General features: G+C 41.8%; 1 long non-coding RNA gene across 2 annotated transcripts; it reads left to right on the plus strand.

The window, feature by feature from the left end:
- The first annotated feature begins 276 nt into the window (after positions 1–276).
- Positions 277–9,324, plus strand: LOC116982123. Of its 2 annotated transcripts, XR_004414357.1 has the most exons (4): positions 277–465; positions 1,530–1,636; positions 7,782–7,876; positions 9,252–9,324. It is a non-coding gene; the product is annotated as an uncharacterized LOC116982123 (long non-coding RNA). The 2 variants fall into 2 exon arrangements; XR_004414358.1 differs by lacking the exon at positions 7,782–7,876.
- Positions 9,325–10,291: the final 967 nt, after the last annotated feature.

The raw sequence follows: 10,291 nt of genomic DNA on the forward strand, positions 1-10,291 counted from the left end.
AAATAATTTTACATATCTGAAAATCACTGAAATCATAATTTCCAGCAGAGAATAAAAAAGCGTAAACTATCTTTTACAAACTATGTTTTTCACCATGAAGTTCACTTTTTAATGCTGATCACACCTCTGGTCATCTTGCTGAATAACTCTCAACTACAAATCAGCTTGCTATTTTGTGAATCAAATATGTCCGGGAAGCCAACATAGAGAATCATTACTCTTGTATCATGTTTCAGCGCTTCTGTTTCTTATGGCATCTAGCATCTAATTGGCCAGTTAGATGAGTGGATGATGTTGCTTTGTGTGTAATGTGTCTGTAGACAAGTGAATCTGAATCTGCAGAGGAACTGCACAGCCGCCTGATGAAGTGGCGAGAAACGGTTTATAAGCCAACACCGAGCCATGACATCGATGAGAGGACTGTCATGGAATTAAGGATGAGGCAACTTGAGGAAGAAAGAGAAGGTAAATTGTGGTGCTCTCTGGTTCTCACTTGGAACAAATCATGCAGTCTACTTTGTTTTAATTTAAAATATTTAAGAAGTGAATGACTTGATTAGTGATCTTGATGACTTGAAAGTCGTGTGCACCTCTATTTAGGAATCTGTTTGTTGTCCATATTTCAGTCAAGTCAAAGGCTACTGTCGACTTTTTAAAGCTGGAATTCTAACGTTTTTACTTTCAGCATCAAGATACATGCTGACAATAGTTTTGTCCAGTTTTATTTACATTGGTAATTACAAAGGTAGCACACTTACCTTTTTGTCCAAATAACCATATAACCATATAACAATTACATCACGTAAACAGGCCATCTCGGCCCTACAAGTCCGTGCCGAACAACTTTTTTTCCCTTAGTCCCACCTGCCTGCACTCATACCATAACCCTCCATTCCCTTCTCATCCATATGCCTATCCAATTTATTTTTAAATGATACCAACGAACCTGCCTCCACCACTTCCACTGGAAGCTCATTCCACACCGCTACCACTCTCTGAGTTAAGAAGTTCCCCCTCATGTTACCCCTAAACTTCTGTCCCTTAATTCTGAAGTCATGTCCACTAGGAAGTGATCTTGATGACTTGAAAGTCGTGTGCACCTCTATTTAGGGATCTGTTTGTTGTCCATATTTCAGTCAAGTCAAAGGCCACAAGAAATGGCCACTACACAGGCTTCACTCATGGATTTATTCATGGATTTGCAGGTTCTCCTGAAGAAATACTGAAATAATATCAATACATAAATCAGTATTGGTATTAGTTGTCTCTGGAATACCAGTGATGTAAAATTAGCTTTGTTCCTGCAAGCTTTTAAAATGTAAAGCCAGCCAGCCAGCCAGCTGCAAGGTGTTTAAGCCCAGTCAGACACTAACACCTTAACTTGGGGAAGCCACAAGGTAGTGATGGTCACTAGGGTCCAATCAGTCCATATTGTGTCTGTGTTCATGCTATCTTTCTGAATGACGTGTCTTCCTGTGGCACAAAACTGATTGAGGATAACTGGTTCTTTCCTGGCTGCTCTGATCCAGATTTGATCTCAGAAGTGCAGGAGTTGGAGGAGGAACTGGGGTAACTTCAGAGACGAGGACAGGATCAAGGATGGACAAAGCAGACCACAGCTGGCCAAAAGCTTATGGTACAGTATGTGCTCAGTCTGACACTTTCAGTTTAAACTTTGATTTTATATATCTATGGAAATTTAATACACAATACACAATACACAATACAATTTATTTGTCACTTGAACCTCAGAGGCTCAAATGAAATGTTGTTTCTGCAGTCATACACACAGGAACTTCAGTTCACTCAACATTTTACGCTGTTATTAATTTTAAGCTTTGCCAAAGTTGAATAAAATAGTTTTCTGTTTGGAGGGAGGAGGGGGAGGCAGCAAAGTGGCACAGTGGTAGAGTTGCTGACTTACAGCACCAGACACCCGGGTTCGATCCTCACCACTGGTGCTGTCTGTACCGAGTTTGCACGTTCTCCCCGTGACCATGTGGGGTTTCTCTGGGTGCTACTGTTTCCTCCAACACTCCAAAGGCGTACAGGTTTGCAGGTTAATTGGCTTGGGTAAAAATTGTAAGTTGTCCCTAGTGTGCAGGATACAATACAATACAATACAATACAATACAATACAATACCATTTATTGTCATTTGAGCCTCAGTGAGGCTCAAACGAAATTCCGTTTCCACAGCCATACAAACAAAGACAATTTCCTACAGACATACACACAATTTAATTCACACAAACATCCATCACAGTGAACCCACTGTGATGGAAGGCAACGTCTTTTTCTCTCCCCTGTTCTCCATTTCTCTCCCGATGTCCAAGCCCCAGGCGGGCGATGCTAAGTTCCACGGCCATTTTAAGCCGTGCTGGGCGATTTACGGCCCCGCTCCCGGTCTAAAAGTCACAATGTTAGAGTCCCCGGCGGGCGCTGGAATGTCCCACGGCCATGAAGCCGTGCAGGGCGATGTATGTCCCCGCTCCGGGTCGTTCCAACCCCGCGACACGGGCTGGAGAAGTCGCGCAACCCCACGATGGTGAGTAATCCGCAGCTCCGCAGTCTCCCGAGCCCCCGGGTCGTTCAGGTTGGAGGCCGCTCCACGGTGCTAGGCCCCAACGACAACGGAGACCCGACAGGGAAAAGGTCGGGTCTCCCGTACAGGGAAGAGATTTTAAACAGTTTCCCCCTTCCACCTCCCCCCCCCGCCCCCCACATATACACATTTAAAACCAGTATTAAAAAAACACCAACACTACATTTAACTAGACAAAAAATAAAAAAATAAAATAAGGATAGTGTCCACTGGTCGGCCTGGACTCATTGGGCCGAAGGGCCTGTTTCCCTGCTGCATCTCGAAAGCGAATTTACCCCTTTATATATAAACATTTGAACAGTTCAAATTAAAGATCAGTTTTGGACATGATGGGCAAAAAGACAGCTTCTGGGGTTGTGACAACCTGATCAATTTTAACTCTCATTTTTCATGTTTGGTGCTAATAGTAATTGGGTTCCATCCAGTGTGCACAGTATCTCTGTCTCTGTTACTGCCGATCATTTACCCATCTGTATTTTTCAACGGAAGTATTTAAAATACATCAAAGCAAATGAGTAGAGCGTTGGTGAATTCATTTTAGTTTGATACCAAGTAACTACATTTGGGAAATTTAAAGGGTTGTTAATACAGCAACTTTGTTGTTCCGTGGTACAAATGTATTGTGAATTCATGTGCAAGGAAGTAAATGTTTCTATTATTATTCAGGATACTATTATTTATGAGGGAATAAAACGTTTAAGTCACAAACAGAAGAACATTCTCGTGTTTTATACCTTCTGCCCAAAGTACAGCAAGTGAAGATGTAAACAACTGAGCAATAGTTGAGCTGTTTGACTTCTCCAATACTTCCGATGTTAACACATACTCCTTTGATGGTTGATCTGCCTCCAGTGTACCGATGATCACATTGGCAACATATCTCCCCACAGCATTGGTTGTCGCTTGGGTAGTCTACACCCCAGCGGTATCAACATTCTCTAATTTTATATAGCCCTCGTCTTCTCCCTCCTCCCCATCCCCCTTCTCAGCTCTCCTTCTAGTCCTACTGTCTCCGCCTCTTCCTTTCTATTTACCCCCCCCCCCCTCTCACATCAGTCTGAAGGGGGGTATTGACCCGAAATGTCACCTATAGATGCTTACCTCCATAGATGCTGCATCAGCCGTTGAGTTTCTCCAGCATTTTTTGTCTACCTTTGATTTTCCAGCATCTGCAGTTCTTTCTTAAATAGATCTTGGAGAAGACTGAATCAGCTGCACAAACAAATGAATGACCGACTGTGGAGCCCCCGGTTTCACCCCGGTGGTGGAAGTTTTCTTGTAAGTTATACTATGTTAACACGTTAATAATAAAATTAATATTAACGTGTTAACATAGAAAACTTCTGCTGAAAGTCATGACTTGCAGGGCCAACTTGAGCAGAAAACTGATGGAGTTGTGTTGTTGCAGAAACAAATGCATTGAATATTGATAAAGAAAGTCTTCAGAATGAGAATAAAGAACCTCACACATCTTTGAGTAGGTGGACTGCTGAGCGCCGTCAACTGCAGGGGAAGGTGAATGAGAATGAACTCGCAACACATCTTGTGTGGGATCAAGCACAGGCATTCAACGCTGAAAATTGTCGGCTTAAAGCAGAACTTGAAGAGATGAAGTCTGCATTTCAAAGGAAAGTTGGTGAATTTAATGTTGGTGATGTCATTGAATCAGCAAGCACATTTACTGCAACAGCTCCAAGCCAAAATTTGAGCAGTTGGGCCAATATATGCAGATGATTTCAGGGTTGCAACATCAGGATCAAGTTGTGGTGTGTGATGCAGGTCAGTTCAAGCAAACTCTGCAAGAGAAAGATAAATATCTGCAACAGCAGGGAGATGAGCTTGGACATCTCCAGAAGAAATCTGCAGAACACCAAGCCCTGGAAATACAATCCATGCAAAACATGGAAACCATTTCCAAACTTCAAAGTCATGATTTGACCATGAAAACTCACAAACTGAAGCACGCCATCGAGGAGAGAGACTTGCTGCTGGCCTGTAAAGAGGAAGATTGTGTCAAATTCAGGACGGTTCATTCTGAAATGGACGACAACGTTTCACAACTTCGAGCACAATTGGCAGCTTCCAGTTCTGAAGCTGAGAGGTTGAAATGTGTTATTAAGGAAAAGGAATTGTCTCTCTCTCAAATAAAGGAGCACGCAGCAGCTTGCAAAGAGGAGGAGAGGCAGGGGCTTCTCTCCGAAGCTGATGGTATATCCACAGAGAAACATAACGTAAACATTGCCTGTGAAAGTCTGAAGCAGACACTGGACATCCTAACTCATGAGAAGCAATAATATTCTCAACAGCTTGATTCACTGAAAAACTCCCAGATGGCAGAGTTGTCAGAGTGGAAGACAAAGCACGATGAATTAAAGCATGAATATGAATCCCTTTTGCAATCCTACGAAAATATCAGCAATGAGATGGATAAGATGAGGCAAATAGTTGAGACGGCAAGAAAAGAGAAACAGGAGGCGATGTTCAAGCTCCACGATGTAGAAGCCAAACGACAGAGCATGGAGAGGCAGCTTGAGGAAGCTGGTGCCGAAAATGAAAAAATAAAAGACAAAATGAGAAAGTTTACAAAATCCAAGCAGCAGCGAATTCAGGCGCTTGAGGAAGAGATTGAAAGAATTAGCAGCGAGTTACAAACTACTACCGCAAAGCAGAGTCACGCAAGTGAATTGTCTGCCCAGTACAATCAGCTCCAGGAGGAAAGCAAATCACTGAAGCAAACTTCTCACCATCTTAAAGCAGAGTTTGACAAAACTCAAAAAGAGGGGGAGCTTCTGCTGATTGAATTTAATTCATCTATATCCATCACAGAGGAGTTGCAGAGTGAGGATGATTCTTATCAAGCTGATTTTAATGAACCACTGTCATTAGAATCCCAATCCCTGGAGGGCCAGCCTGTGCTGAAGGAAGGAAAGGTTCACACGACAGGACAAGTAGGACCATTGTTGTCTCAGAAGCTTAGACAATTAGAGGATGACAAATCTATTCTCCAGGAAGAACTTGAACATTTCCAGGAAATGTCAGAAAAGTTCAAAAATGAGAGAGAGTGTTTGGAGGCAGAATGACTTAAAAATGTCGACAAGATAGATCAGTTAACATATGCAAAATAATTCACTTGTCAATGAATTGGACTGCTTCAGAGAAGAGAATCGTCATCTGATCGAAGAAAAAGAGGTACAGGAAATAAAACTGGTGAAAGAATTTGAAGTGAGGCTTCGGTCTGCTCGGAGGGGTAATACCTCGTCCAAAGGTGAGACCAACGGAGCGTCGAGGACTGTTAAAAGAGAAGCAGCAGGAAATAATGATTTTGCAGAAGGACTGCATCAAGTACCAGGAGCTCATTTTGGACTTAGAGTGATGTGTCAAAACATCGGAATCTACCTGTGATAAAATGAGCAAGAGACTAGAGTCTATGACTGAAAAAGCTTCCGAGTCTGAAAGGCGTCAAACTTGTTCAAGAAGAACTTGCATCTTATAAAATCTTGCTCCAAGACACCAGAACTGAAACTGAAGGTGCTCGAATGCAGTGCTTAGGGTTCACAAAGATATTCGGAAGAACGAAGAGAAGACAAAAGCTTAAATTACTCAGAAGGAGAAGGAACTACTTGAGATTTTAGATCAACTGAAAACAATTAATCAGAAAGAAATATTGAGATATCAGGATAAACTGGATTTGCTGGAACGGAACAAAGACAGAGTGGATGCATCAACGTTGGAAATTGAGAGGCATTTCCCAGCAGCCGAAGCTAATGTTGAGCAGTAAAGATGCAGAGTTCTCAAAGCTTGTCTCATCAAAAGACAGTGACATTTCTGACTATCTAGTGGAAATCCAGCAGCAACATAGAAAGCAAATAAATGACTACAAAAAGAATTTGAGGATTCTCCAACAAGATAACCAGAAAGGAGCCAGAGCCATGAAAGAGCTGGAGGTCCAACTTGTTAAGGCTAGGAAGAAAAAGACAAAGCTGTTAGCCAGACGGGTGCTTTCACAAAATCGATGGCCTCCTTGCAAGATGACCGAGACCGCATGTTCTCAGAATACACGGAGCTGGAACAATGGCATCTCGACATGCATTGCCAGAAACATCGCATCATTCAGGAGAGTGCAGCTGAAAACAATGAACTGAAGCAAGAGATCGGAAATGTTCTCAACCAGATGGATGATCTTAATTCTGACAACGCGCTGTTAAAAGCACAGTTGGTTCAGTACAGGGGAGGAGCTAAACCAGGTCCTGTCTTTGAAGGATAATCAGTTGAAGCAAAAGCAACAACAGCAAATTAAGAATCTTGAGAATGAGAAATCCATCTTCAAAGAGCAATGGAAAGTTGCACAAGGACCCCTTAAACAAAGTAATGAAAGCCTAAAGTCCTTGCAAGAAGAAAATCTGCACATTTTGGAACAGCTTACAGAGCTCAAGGCTATTGGTTTCCAAAAAGAAGAGGATAAAAATGAAACAAATGAGAGACAATTAATTCAAGAGCTTCACCAACAACTTAAAACTAAAACTCTGGAATGCGAAGAACTCAAAAAAGAAAACTAATATTAGAAGAGCTGACTTAAAAGAATTGAAAATATATGAACTGAATTTGAAAATCTGGCTCAAGTAAAGGCGGGAGTGAAAATGTCTGAAAGTGCTGATGGAATAGCGCAGGAGAAACTTGAAGAATATTTGGTGGGATTGTCAATGATGAAACAAAGACTTTTGGTTGTTATTAACGAGAACAAGGAAGTAGCTTCTCGGGCAGAATCTTTTGAGAAAACGTTGCTGGCAGTACAGATGGACAGAGAGAGATGTCTGGAGGATATTCGGAAACTTCAAGTAAGGCAAAAATGATCTCAAGGTAGAAATTAATGTTTTTTAAGCACAAATCTTAGAAGGGACTTTTTAAAAGAGCACTTTCATTTACTAATGACATGCACGGAAACAAGCCCTTGCATCAATTAATAAATTGAGCAGGATATTAAATCTCAAGGTACTAAAGATGAAGCCATGACATTGCTCATTGGTGGGACTTGTTCCTCAGGATGCATATGATGACTAAATATTTGTGTTTTTATATTTTAATTTAAAAGATTCCAAGATGGACACAGCAAAGATATGTTGTAATCATGTTTTGCATTCATGTGTGTATAAAGATTGAGCACTATTTTCATTTTGCAGGAAAAGGAAGAACTGGAAACCCTTCAGCAATCAAAACAGCAGGAGTGCAGAGAGCAAGATCCGTCCTCCTGCAAGAATGAATTGGCTGAGCTAAGGTTTGGTTCTACTTGGACTGGGATATCAGTTGCATTTCTATTGTGCCATACAATCAAATGGGAATATCCCTTGATGCTTTGGCCAGTTAACTATGTTTGAAGTGTTGATGATGGTAGCAAACACGGCAGTCAATTTTCGTAGGGTGGTGTCGTAGAGCCACACATTATTCAACTCCTCGCCGAAGGAGAATCCGTCTGGTTAAAGGAGGAGGACATTCAGTTTCGAATGGCTGGACGGCTTCCTTTAGTTTGTTTTAGATTAGTTTAGTTTAGAGAGAATCTAAATCCAAGATGACTATCAACACGCATTTGGGATTGTTTCAGTTCAATAGGCTCCCATTTAGCATATCATCAGCCCCAGGGATTTTTCAAGGGTTTATGACACAAATTCTAGAGGGAATTGAAGGTGTGGTGTGTTACTTGGATGATATCCTCATCTCAGCCCCTGGCAGGCAGGCACATGATGAAAGGTTGGAAGTGGTACTCAAACACCTTGAGACACACAGTGTAAGAGTGAAGGCACAAAAGTGTGAGTTCTTTCAGAACTCGGTAGAGTACATGGGTCATAAGATAGACAAGGATGGTCTACGCCCCACCAAGGGTAGAGTTGATGCGATCAAGAAAGCGCCCACTCCCAGAAACAGGCCCTTCGTCCTACTGAGTTTGCGCCGACCAGCAATCATCCCTTATACTAGCGCAATCCTACACACGAGGGACAAATTACAATTTTACCCAAGCCAAATAGCCTACAAACCTTCACGTCTTTGGGATGTGGGAGGAAACCAGAATACCTGGAGGAAACCTACGCAGCCACAGGGAGAAGATGCAAACGCCACACAAACAGCACCTACAGTCAGGATTGAATCTGGGTCTAAGTCAGTAATTCTGCCCCCACTGTTACTTGATAGAATCTGAAAAACCATGTGTACACAATGTGGATGGAATTAGAGAATTCTGCTTGTAGTAACACTGAACGATTTAGCCACTTAATGCTCTTCCCTTTCCTCTTTGACATGCGCCTTTGAATTGTTTTTAAAAACATATATTATTATTGAGTCTTTTTTTTACCACTTTTTAAGGAAATATAACCTAGGTCATAATTTGCTGAGTAAAAAATAATTTCTCCTCCCCTTCCCCTGGCATTTTTGCTAGTTTCTATACCCTTGCTTCCTCCAATTCAAGAAATGGTCTTTCCTGTTCTGCTCCATCAAACTGCTTGTAGAGGAATCCACTGACTGCAGAAAGCAGCTGCTTCAAAGTCCTTGGAGAAGATGCCTTGAAAGCCGTGTGTTCTTCCCAGCCCTTGGAATCGATGACATTTCATTGAGAAGGTGGGGTTACTGTGTTATCGTTTACGCTGCTGTTTTCTTTCCAGGCATGGACCTCTTCTTGTCAGACCAGCACCCAGGGAGCAAACCATTGAAGTGGAATCAATCGAGGAATGTGAGAAGGCTTTGGAGATAGATCCCAGTGAACAGGTGGTGGTGGCACGGAAGGTGTGTATTGTCAATAAATTCTTTGTTTTCTAGTTTTAATGTAATTTCCTGACATTTTACACTGTATCTTGCCCCCCACCCCCACCCCAGTGAACTGGGCAACTCTGGAAAACCTGCTTCCATGTACTTACTAACTAATAAATAGGATACATAGTACATCGGTTTGGAGTGGGTGATTCAGACAGATCACACAGAAAACCTGGCCTGGTTTCTTTGTCCAGCCTTGAGGTCTGCACGTGGTGCCCCTCCCCTCACCCAGCAACTCCTCCTCTCCTGGGAGACATGAGGTGTTTGAGTTACTCTCATGTCGCACTCACGCAAATCGGTTTTCAAATGCATATCTCTAATCTCTCTGTTTCTGTGATGACAGAGCGCAGTGAATACAGTCCAAGGTGTAAGCCAAATCTCACAATAAATGTAATACATTTGGTTATCTCATCTTAACCAAGAGAAGATCTGAAATGTAGAAGACACCTTTCTAGGAATACAGAGAGCAGGAAAAATCAGCTGATGAAGGTACTTCTTTCCCCACCTTCATCTCGCTGTATAGTGTATAGTGTAAGAATGTATTGATTGATTGATTGATTGATTTAATAATCCTTTACAGGAAATTACAGTGCCACGACAGCTTCAAGACAGACATAACACCACACATTTCCTCAAATGGCTTCCATACTTAACAAGTTAAAAAAAAAATAAAAAAACAATAAATTAAAAAAAAAAAAAAAAAAAAAAAAGTGCAGTTATTTATGCGCATTATATAACCTTATAGCAGCTGGTAAACAGGACTTCCTATGTCTCTCAGTTTTGAACATTGGTGCAATCAGCCTCTGGCTGAAGATGCTGCTCTTGATCACCTTCAGGGCATGGAGTGGGTAAGTGGGGTTGGGCATTATTGAACCCAGTTAGTTCAGAGTTC

Source organism: Amblyraja radiata, chromosome 16 (genome assembly GCF_010909765.2).
Source record: "Amblyraja radiata isolate CabotCenter1 chromosome 16, sAmbRad1.1.pri, whole genome shotgun sequence".
NCBI classification, from domain to species: Eukaryota; Metazoa; Chordata; class Chondrichthyes; order Rajiformes; family Rajidae; genus Amblyraja; species Amblyraja radiata.